The following is a 12,773-nucleotide window of genomic DNA, read 5'->3' as shown; positions in this document are numbered from 1 at the left end:
TAACTCATATATTCAAACGTTTTGCTCAATGTCATAGATAAATAATTATCTCAATATCAATTTATTTAACTCCATTGGTCAAACATTATGACATCCTCAAAAAATTATGACCATTTGTACTTACTTTCTGAAATAAGATGGTAAAGGAGAAACCACGACTGTCTTTTGATCAAGATATTCTGTAAAGTATACAACGCGAGGTCACAAATATTCCATCATTTAAGAATAGACATTTTTGAAGCAACTATTTACGAATGTCATATGTTGAAAAAAGTTAATCAGTGCAAACTACTTATTTAGTAATAAACTATACCTTAACATCTTAAGCTTAGAAATATTTAGTTGAATAAAATGAAGAGTCTTATTACAAAGTTATTTATCTAAAACGAACATTTGTGTTAAAGAATTGAATCAGATTTTTAACCAATAAAGTATGTACTACCCGCGGAAGTTTAAATCAAATCTCCACCAACAGGTGTAAGCTGTTAGTATCTCTCACTTATGATTTAGTCTGTAACCGATATTTCTGAATAGCTAAGTCTATCAATAACCTTCATTTTGCAAAAACTTTCTTGTCAGATGTGTCGACACAGTCAGTTTTTAAAAGACTCATCCATTATGAAAATTGCCGAAATCTATGGGGAACAGAATACATATACAATGATTACACTATCTTGTATGTTCAATATGGTGATTTATCTATTCATTTTTATAATTACTGACCACCTCCATAAAAACGTAATCATCATAAGTCTCACCAAATGTCACTTTTGTTACTATAACTTGAGCAAACATTGAATTTAAGATAATAAGGCTACTACTCAAACAACACTATGAATACGAAGTGAATTTCTAAGAACACCAAGTAAATCGTTACCGTACTTAAAAAGAAGTCATTCATTTCATGAAGTTTAATAATCATAACAAGTACATCATTCCTTAGGAATTTTTCACAAATTCTAAGATTGAATTTGACTCTCAACACACAAAACTTTAAAGGTGAAGTTGGATAAATCAAACATAAGAGTTGACAATACTGCCCAGATTGACATATAAGGCTCTACAATAAAAAAGTCATTCAGTTCAGAGAAAATAAATCACAAAAAAACAACCTTAATGAAGTACAAATATTCTCCATAATTTCGTTGTATATATACAAAGGGAAAGAGTAGTTTAAAATCATTCGTAAATCCATATTGAAAATGTTACACATTACACAGCAGAAAGTAAAAATTTAAATAAATTATGACCGTATTGTGGTGTACTACTGATGTCGATAGATATAAGTAGTATGTATCACTATCCGACACTGGAATGCCTAGCGGTAAAAGGTTGAGAAAATCTAGGAGAAAAGAACGAGAACAGAGAGTAATTGATATGGAAACGAAAGAACAACAAGGTCTGAGACAGCTGATGGACATTTTTAAAAATGAAGTATTTACTGTATGGTTCTCAGATTTTATCAAGACATTCTGTAATGTTCTAATAAAATTCATTTGGTTGTCCCGACTAGTGTTCTTGTTCACTACAGTAGTAGTAATGGTGATAAAAATAATTATAAGAAACTACTAATAAATCATGATGATATTTCACTAATCGAAGTAGGTCAGTTGTACAAAAGTAAAGTAATGTCGAAGAATGAATGGTGCGAATATAATAGAAAGAACATAACAATAAATGTAGAATACAAAATAGTTTAAAATTTGATAAGATTGTTTACTAAGTTTTATCTTTTAATAAAAGAGGTGAATTTATCAACAACAAAAGAATCCGAGTTTTAGGCCTAGGGTTATCGCAATGGTTTTTGAAAGTATCTTCAATGCGTAAACCATGAATTTGAATCTCATTGGAGTAACCTGTGTTTAAAAGTGTTTCGATTCTATCAACCACGTATTTATTATTAACCAAATTATTATAACATTGAGCTAGGTATACACTATGTGTTGATCACTTACATAATCAAGTAAGAGGATTTATTTTATCAGTTAATTCTTACTTACTGTTACCCCTCGTGGAGGAGCATAGGCCGCCCACCAGCATTCTCCATACAACACTGTCCTGGGCAATCCTTTATCAGTTAATTCACCTTCTCATAAATTTGCATGAAATAAATTTCTCAATAGGTTAAATAAGACTAAAAAACTATAAATAGAGGTGACAAAACATAGTAGGTTACCTTTTGTTCAAGTTACCACTAATAGTCAACTTGAAAATAATGGATGAATTTAAACTGTCAATTATATTCTTATGGCTAGTTCTTTGTATTAAGCTTAACTAGATACAATTTCGTTGAATAGAATAAAGAGTTTAAGGTGTCGAAATCTTTACTCTTCAAAGAAATCATCCATGACTTGTATTTTAATAAAAATGAATATTCCATTGATGAGAATTATCATCAATGAAGAAATAGTGCTCCGAGACAACGTTTTTTCAATAATAACATAAACTTGATAGTTATATAATATACCTTTGTGAGCCAGGATAATTTTGCATTAGTTTTCAGGAGAACCAGACACCATCCAGACTTTCACGTGACAACCCAAACAGTACAGCTCAATCCCACCCCATAGGAGAACCAGACACTGAACCAGAAACATAAACTTGATAGTCTGTAATTAACATGTTTCACATGGGAACTAAAAGTTTAAAGCTCAATCTCATACAGACGTATGGGTATGAACTACTAGATAAATAGCTTTCCTTAGTCTTTCGAGGTTCTTTAGCTAATATTATTTTGCAAAATAAATTGTTTACGAATATAATTTATTTTCATCAACCCTTAAACTAAACTATTTTTTTTATAATTGTTTTGTTATTGGAATTAAGATAGATAGATAGATGGATATATAAAGAAACACATAACTCTGATTTTATATAGTTGAGATCATGAGTCAATTAAAGCTTGACCACTATGGAAAACCTAGAAGCACTGGACGACCGTTTCGTCCTATTGTGGGACTCCCCAACAGTGCGCACCAACGATCTCGCCTCGCGAGATTCGAACTCAGGATGCGTACTACTGAGGATTCCCACAATAGGACGAAACGACCGTCCAGTGCTTCCAGGTTTTCCATGGTGGTCAATCAACTCATGATTTCAACTATATAAAATTACTAAAATCTCCACAAAATCCCCTTCAGATAACTCTGAGTTGAATATTTGAAGCTGTACTGTATGGAGTTCATCAAGTTCAAAATATGAACGGACGCCTACAAAATAATAATGTTACTATTAAATTATGAATCTATTAAGATTATATTCGATCAGTCGATGAAATAGTAGCTTTCATACCAGGAAACTCTGACAAGATGTTCATATTCTTATCTTAAATACCTAAATGTATTCCTTGGTGTATATATGTGTGTTCAGCCTTCTTAATTGTATATATATTTCATCTATAAATTGGTTATTTATCTATTATTCTGAAATGAAAATTGAACTTGACATCAAATAGTAACTATTATAGAATATATATCACTTTACAAAAAGATTAGCTACATAAGGCTTTGACCTAAATCAGTTATAGTAATAATGTTAAAATACTTTTGATTTAATTTTTTAAAAAACAACAGAATAAAGCTTTTTTTAAATAAAAAATAATACAAATAGTAGTCAGTTAGTCAGCTACAACGTAGGACCAGTCACAAATATGCATCGGTCCAAGTTGCCATATCTCGTTAGAACAACAAGATGAACACCGGATTCATAGAAGTAGTTAATTTAATGGTGGTAATATATGAAATAAAGATTGTATATAAGGATACAGTACAGGAAGAAAGACAGATATGAAGCAATTTAAATCTCATAGCTTAAGGGAAAACAGAGAGTGTATACACCTGTATCATTGTGATCGATTCTGAGCCATGTCACACAGAGTCTCCAACCATTGGTTACGATAGTCACGCGGACCCCAACCAAGTAGTCTGTATCTACCAAAACGGTTCAGACTAGAAAATAGTGACTTGAAGCACTGATGCCACGTTTTGGTTTGGCCATCCCTAACTCTTTTCCAAACATCTCCAATACTAGTCAGCATTACGCGTCGTGGTAGTCGGTGTTCAGGCATACGCAACATGTGTCCTAACCATCTCAGTCGATGAAGATTCATGACCTCATCAACTGATTTACCATCATTCCCTAATACTCTGCGTCGAACCTTACTATTACTTACCCGGTGATCCCAGCAGATGCGAGCAACATTTCTAAGACATCTGTGGTCAAATACTAATAACTTACGAGTATCTTCTACTCTTAATGGCCATGTTTCACAGCCGTAAAGTAGAACAGAGCGATTTTCTGCGCAGTATACTCGTTCCTTAATTGATAGACGGATATCTCTTCTTCGCCATAGGTGACGCAAGTTGGCAAAAGCCAAACGAGCTTTTTGAATCCGTGCTGAGATTTCGTCAGACACCAACCCATTATGGCTAATGAGACTTTCAAGATAAGTGAAGTTGTCGACGCGTTCGAATACTTCACTGCCTATCCAATACAAATAGTATGTAGTGACTAATGCTAAAGATCATATTAAAAGGAAGATTAGAATGACAAGAAAATACATGAAGTCATGAAATAATCTTAGCTAGACTACCAGTGAAAAACTAGAAGCACTGGATGGACATTTTATCCCATTATGGGACTCTTTAGTAGTATGCACCCACAACCCATAACCTCTAGTCTCATGTGAGAATGTTCAATCTCCAAATCTCTAAGCTGGCACTCATTGGTGTATAAGTTTAAAGTCAATCAATTCATGATATTGCGCAACCCTTATCCCTCGCCTTCAGGTACATTCAGCTGACGAGTCCCAAATAGGACGAAACGCGTGTCAAACTGGATTCCACTGCTAGCAACTATCCATCTTTGCTTATAAAGCTTGTAAATTCAAGCAATATCGAGGCAATCCGCACAGGATGCACATATGCCAACAAGAAACTGATCCATTGCAGTCCTAAATAACAATGAGAAGATACAAGTAAACAACAACAAGTGAAATTAATTAGTTTGTCAAAAGATTTTCATTTTAACCAGTTGATTCTTGAATTTGTATAGTTATATATGAAACATAATTTTCTATCCTTGTTAAAATTTAAAGTGATATAATGAATTATTGAACTACTGATGACCATATATAAGCAGTGTTTAGTAAGAAGCGATTTTGACTCATCTGATTGTCTACCGTTAGAATCCTAATAAATTCAGTATTAAATTATGTAATGGAAGTTATCTAGAAGATCTAGCCATATAATCCAATGGATATATACCTGAATCGATTTAACAATACGGAAGTTTTAGCTATTCACAATATTACACTGAAGATACTGATATAAAAGTGTCCTGTATAGTAATTCATCAATCGTTTCAAGAATCTAGTCTGATTTTTATTCCTTTGGCTTTTTTACGAGTCTAAGTAATTGCTCAGTATCAATTTTTACCACTGGAATTTAGATGTCTCTCTCATTCGCAAATAATCGTTGCTCAAAATCACTTGATAGACACATAGTCATGAGTCAATGGAGGCTAGACCACCATGGAAAACCTGGAAGCACTGGGTTCGAACCTCGCAAGGCGGGATCGTGGAAGCGCACTGCTGAGGAGTCCCACAATAGGACGAAACGGCCGTCCAATGCTTCTAGGTTTTCCATGGTGGTCTACCTTCATTTGAATCATGATCTCAACTACAAAAAAATTACTAAAATCTCCATAAAACCCCCTTCCGATAAAGATACATAGTTTATTTTTTAAGTTGTTTCAATTCATTAATATGTCTGGTGCTATGAGAAATGTATTCTCTGGTGTTTATCATTTATTAGGAGCTGAAGAAATCCAAAGATTTTATCAGTGTTTTTTTAAATGAAACTGTAGATAAAGTCGATTTATCTTAGGATGAATACCCTATTCATGTTGCTTGAAGTAGTTCTAAAGGATTTTGGTTTTTATTTCAACATGTTCTTAACAATTATGATTTCAATATTAACTAATCTAAAGAAAATGGATTATTATTAAGAATCCCACTAACCTGAAGGCATGATCACAAATCTTAGAGAAAAATGGTTGAGGCCTGTCACCTAAGGTATATTTTTGAGTAATCACATTTGTATTATTAGTTCAGTACGTTTTAAAAAATTACCATTAGCACCAAGAATCTGCGCTAAAACGTACACTATTATCAGTCTTTGATAAGCACTCATCCTATCTGTGAAAATACTGGTGATTTTACTATCGCCATTTCTTGTTACAGAGTCAGGATTAGAATACAGATTCACTCTCCCATCTAAAACCTACTGTCTTTAGTTTGACGGCTTATTAGTTGACCTATGTGATACCATAAAACTTTAATAAACAAATGCTAAATTCACGGCAATGTCGCTTCACTGTCACTGTAGATTATCCCGACCTCAATTTTAAGGTATATACCATCGTCAGTTTAATTATCATTAAACGAGTAGAAGCATAATGAATGCTTTCAACACTTATTACATAACAGATTATTACTAAACTTTTATGGTGGGAGATGACAGTTTAGATTTAATAAAATTATGTATTTTCATAGTTGAAATCATGAGTCACTTGAAGCTAGACCACTATGGAAAACCTGGAAGCGCTGAACGGCCGTTTCGTTCCATGAAAATACTGGAATCTCCAGAAAACCCCTTCTGATTATAATCGGATGCTCACTAGTGACTGACTTCAAGATACATGTCCTGGAGTTCTAGTAGGAAGCAGTGATCAGTGGAGTTCAACCACGTCTGTTGTGAGATAAAAAACTCACTGAAGACAATTGGTGAATGGTTGCTCAAATTTCGTGGATTGGTTGAAGTAAGACATTAACATCGTTGGATGCCGGTCAACTCAGTGGTCTATCGGTCAAGTGCTCTGGCGCGAGACTGGTAGGTTCTGGGTTCGAATCGCGTGAGTGCGGGATCGTGGATGCGCACCGCCACTGAGGAGTCCTATAATAGGGCGAAACGGCCGTCCAATGCTTCCAGATTTTCCATGGTGGTCTAGCTTCAATTGACTCATGATCTCAACTATATAAAATTACTAAGATCTCCACAAAACCCGTTCTGAAAATTATGTATCGAATTAACTAGTAGAAAGTTATGTTGCATTTGTGATTACTTTATCTTCCTAAAGTTTTATAACTAAAATATAAATCGTAGCTATAGAACCTAATAATAAGATATTGAGGACTAACTCTTCAATAGGAGATAATATGCGTTTGAAAATAATTAGTTTCTTTAATGAGTTTGAATCAAGATACAGAGCGATATGAACTCATTTAATTTCTGTGGTTTCTCCTCAGCGAACTAAAATTACTTTTGAAATCAGTAACAACAGTACTGGAATCTAGATTTATCACTTTCTGATAAGCAATAATCAGAAATTTCATTTGAATGTAAACATTTTATGGTTTGTTCAATAGATATGAAAAAATAAACTGCTTAAGCAATTAACTTCCCCCATAATTCTATTCAACAAAATGAAAGGAAGGTGAAGAAAGGAAGGAACGAATTCTCTATATCAACTATCAGTATTTTTATTCGAACACTAGTTGATCTAGTAAGATAGACAGACACATCATTAACATAATTTGAAAATAAGTTACCTATCCAATGAACTAAAATCAAGGACGATTTCCCTGTAGATTGAACATAAATTTAACTGGATTTTACTGTTTCTTTTGAATGAATCTACACAAATATAGACATTTGAATCATAAGCTCCCAAATGTCCTCCTACGGTCGAGGGTGGGGAGAGTCAGCTCTCCCTCTCGAAATGCTCTCAAATAGCCATGCATATACAGCCACTGCCAGGGAAGTCCTACTCACTGCCTTATCACGGCTGGAGTGTTTACGAAATTGAGGGGACGAAAAGAGAATGTCCGGCGTTTTAACCGCGTTGGTAGGTATGGAGGGTCCAGCTAGAGAAGTTGGAAACCCTGATTCCAAACTAATGATGCACATGGGCTTCAGGATCCTTGAGGAAACAAATGGCGTACGAACTTATTGTTGGTCACTGGGAATGCATCTCCTTACGATGCTCCGCTGCCCTGCTGTTTAGAACTTTAGGTCAAAGATGCCGGGTGTGCCCCCGTAATAAAACCACCTGCTTAGGTTTGGGAACTCGGACAGTATCACAGCCCTCTCACAAATCGGATGATTTATGTGGCTCATGTCTATTTGGTGCCTCCTTGTACCAATGTTTATGTGTTTAAATAAATAAATAGGATCATAAACTAAGGTGAATAACGGTAACACTGGTTACGTCATCAGCGTTTTGATGAAAAATTGAGCAGATAGTAAAGTTTTATAAATAAATTTGAAATTTAATTTTAGTTCTCAGGTCACATGATTTTGCTGGCAACTTTTTCACGGACTAAAATGAAATAATGAGCTTATCAATATCAGGGAACTTTTAAAAACAATGCATAGCCATGAATACAGTCAGTAAGTTATAAGCAGAATAGAAACTGGCACATAATATGGATCGATACAAGCCTCCACAACACAACAGACAAGCTAGATGTAATTATCACGATAAACATCAAATTAATGGTATCAGTAATCGATAAATAACGATTAGGCACAGAGAATATGATTCGAGAAGAATGAACAGATTCATAGAATCAAAGGTCTATAAAATGTAGAGACTCAGAATCTGTGAAAAGATGAAAAGAATGAATGCATCTACTTTATTGAGATTGATTCTGAACCATGTTACCCAACCACTGTTCATGATAATATTGCAAACCCAAACGACGTAGTTCACATCTACCAAAATAGATCAATTCAACAGTCAGTGAATTCAAAGACTGCTGTCTTGCATTAGTTTGGCTAACTCTAGCTTTCTTTCAACTTACTCCTGTATCAACTAAAATTTAGGGTTAACATAAGTGGTAGTAAATCAGGCGTAACACAAATCCTGACGACCTCACTATATTACCAACTGATTGGTCCTCTTTGTTAGCACTCGGTGGAGCAAAATACATGATCAATCCTTTAAAGGCAACGATGATCAAGCTCTAGTAACCTGCGAATGTCCTCTACTTTTAAAGGACAAGTTTTTCTGTAATAAAGTAAAACAGAGCGACTCCACACAGTGGACTGAACTTAGAGACCTTCAAGTCCTGAAACAAACACAATGTCCTTATGCTACTAAATTGAAATCCAATAAACCACATGCGAACAATCATATTGAGTTCAGACTAGTAAATAAACAGGAAAATATCTATTTTCGGTATAGAGTCATGTTTACTGTTGATGTACTTTCACTAAATAAAATAATTAACGAATTGTATGCATTATATGAATCAATTTGCCACTACCAATATTTCAAGACATTATTGCATAACCGATAAACTAATAGGTTGATTAAAGTTTAAAATATGAACCATTCGGATTTCGACTGAATGGTAAAAATATATCATATTAGCTGTAAGACCTGAAGCATCCAAGATAACATGGAGAAATAAGTGTACAGTGTTGAACAATTTCAAAATGAAACGATACAATTTTCCAGTGCTCTTTGGTCTATTATGAGAATCAGTAACGCAATAGTCATATATATTTCACAAGTAAACCTATTAAAACAAGAGACAAGCTGAATATAACATTACAATGATTAATGTATTAGAAACCAAACCTATATATATCTAACTACAGCATACCAACTTAGTGGTCTGAAGGGTTAAGTGCTTCAATTGATCGCATATACAGTACTGAATACTCACTGTTAAGGTATCCTATACTAGAAGCACACAGTTACTCAATACTTCCTGTTTTTAAACTATTATCAAGCTTAAGTTAGTTCATGACATAAACTGAATAATTTGAAAAATTTCCAAAATAGACTATTCTAAACTTAACTAGACAGATTTTCGTATTAGTAAATACATCGACGTATGATTTATTTTCTGACCAACAGGTTGCTCTTTAAAGACATATTACTTGACAATATTTTATATTCATTTACTGATTCAAATGCTTTTCTTTTGTAAACGTTTATTATTAAATAGGTTCCTGAAAAATACCAGGAAGCATATGTAGTATTATGCTGTAACTACATTTAATATATAGCCATCCCTTCAAAGAAAACAATTAGTTATGAAAATCAAAATCGCTGTTTCTCCAAATCAATAAATTTCATACACATAGTTCCCTTTATTATATTCAGGAGAGCGAAAACAAAGATTGGTGCGGAACAATATGAATGCACTTTATTTCTTTAGGTTCACATCAGCTGCCTACAACCTACAGTATTTAAATTCAACGTTGCCTACAAATGGTCTGATACAGCTGAGAGTCCGCTCTCCCTCTCCAAATGCTCTCACATGGCCACGCGTATACGGTCATTCCCATGGAAGTCCTACTCATTGCCTTCTTGTGGAGAGGGTGCTGTTTACAAAATTGAGAGGACGGAAAGAGAATGTCCGGCGCATTAACCGGGTTGGTGGACACGGAAAGTCCACCTAGGTGAGTTGGAAAACCCTGATTCCAAAATAATGGTGCACATGGTCTCCAGTACCCTGAAGGAACAAATGGCGTGTAAATCAATCATTGGTCACTGGCTACCATGGGACTGCATCTCCTTATGAGGCTTCACTGGCTTGTGGATCAGATCTTTAGGTCAAAGGCTAGGAGTGTGACCCTCTAATGAAACCACCTCCTTCAGTTTGGGCACCCAGCCCTTAAACAAATCAAATGAGATTTGTGTGGCGCATATACATCTGGTGCCCCTTTGTACCAATATTTATGTGTTCAAATAAATTCAACGTTATTGACATACTTATACATATGAAGGTGATGAAAGATGAATATGTATATCATGATGTGATAAATTATCACATATCTTTGGTTTTTAATAATATTGTTATCATTCACGAATTTTATCTGTAACAACTGGTTATATCATATTCTTGATGACTATAACCATTTTGAAATGAAACTAAGTTCTAGACACTTTATATGTATGCTTTTGAGAGTACAAAATTAAAAGTGAGGTGTATTCTTTGTCTTCACCACCTCTTTTGCTGACTGAATTATTACATTAAGATCCTTAGTTTAGTATAGATAAGCATAGTATTAATGTAGGGAAAAGCTGTGACCAATCGATTTCAATTAGTGTCGGGTGAGAGTTATCCATCTCAGGCAATGGATGAAGGATTGAGCGAGATCATGGATTGATTGAAGTTAGACACTAACACCGTTGCTTTTGTCGTGTTGTTTAAATGTGTAAAAGGGCGTATACTGAGGTTTATTGAAGCCTTAGCCATACGAAAATTCAAACTCCCTTTGTGTATTCAAAAACAGCTTGTTCTCTCCTTAAACCTACCCTGGTAATAGCTTATTATCCAGAGTGATTAGGTGTCAAATTGTTTTCACATTATTTTTATTATTATCCTTGTCTATTCTTAACCCATTTCCAGTCTAGTTGACCTTTTATTTTTATATATAAATGATCTTAACAAGTATATGTGTGATCAGATTGTTCGAAATATATTGCGCTAATATATCACATAGTTCTGATAATCTTCGTCTTCTCATCACATTATCAAAGGGACTAATTGCTTTAATCAACAATTATTAAACAATGAATCGACTAAAGTCTTTAATAAAGTTAAATCGTGGTAAGTATCAGGACCTAGGAGGCAGATTTCCCCCCTATTCGGGACTTGGCGGCCTGTTTAAACATCTGGGCTAACTGTTCCTGTCATCTAGATATTTCAACAAGTTATCTAATTTTGTTTGTTTTAATACATCATTATGGATATTAATTGCACGACCTATTCAGGTGCGTTTCTGAAAAGTGTAAGACCTTTCGCTGTAAAGGTTACAGAAGGCCTAATCAGAGATATTGTGGTTGCTGGCATTATGCTGCGAGAAGAATGTACATTATTCAGATGTCGATTGACTGGGCTGTTAACTTCTAACTGGCGATCACTCAATATTTATCGTCAGGAAGGACGAAGAAGTAAGAAACGGAAACTTATTGAAGTACTTTGTGCTGAGAATCCTATATTGTACCAAAAATATGATATTGAATAAAGCTAATAATAATAATTGTCAGCTGAATATACTAGGATTATAATGGTGACGTCACATTGAAAACTGAATCCAGTACCTACCAATTCATATATCTACACATTTGGGTAATTACCAACTTGCTACAAGGGTATAAGACTGTTTGGATTCCGATTCAATAATTTAAACGTGATGTCTTCTTTACAAGACCTGAAGGTTAATCGCAGATTCGATAACGGATGGAGTGATAGGTGAGCAATTTAGCGAATCTAAGGCTTAACAAAGGTCTAACTGTGGTATTATTATGTACTGAAAATAGATTTCATGGTAATAATATAACCTACATACTGACTTACCTGGCTATCTACAAATGTGGTCAGCCATAATTAACATAACTCGTAGTAATGTAGCAACTAAAACTGTACTCAAAATGAACACAGGCATAATTAAGTATTTATTTTGTAATAGTAACAGAAGGGATTGTAATATTGTCCCTTTTTCACTTTAAAAATAACTGATAATTATTAGTAACTAAAACAATAGTCACAACCGTAAGATTTCTGCTCCAAAATATTGTGGAGAGAGAATAAAAGACTGATGAGGAGAAAAAAAATGCTGACTAACAATAATAAGAATAATAACGTAGCTTGACGAATATTTTGATTGATCATTTCCAATATAGAAAAAAAACAGGTTTCACATAAGAAAAATAAGCTAGGTTGTCATGGATGGTAGGTAAAGTAAAAAAAA

This window comes from Schistosoma mansoni, chromosome 4 (genome assembly GCF_000237925.1).
Source record: "Schistosoma mansoni strain Puerto Rico chromosome 4, complete genome".
Taxonomy (NCBI): Eukaryota; Metazoa; Platyhelminthes; class Trematoda; order Strigeidida; family Schistosomatidae; genus Schistosoma; species Schistosoma mansoni.
Note: the sequence above shows the minus strand (reverse complement) of the source record.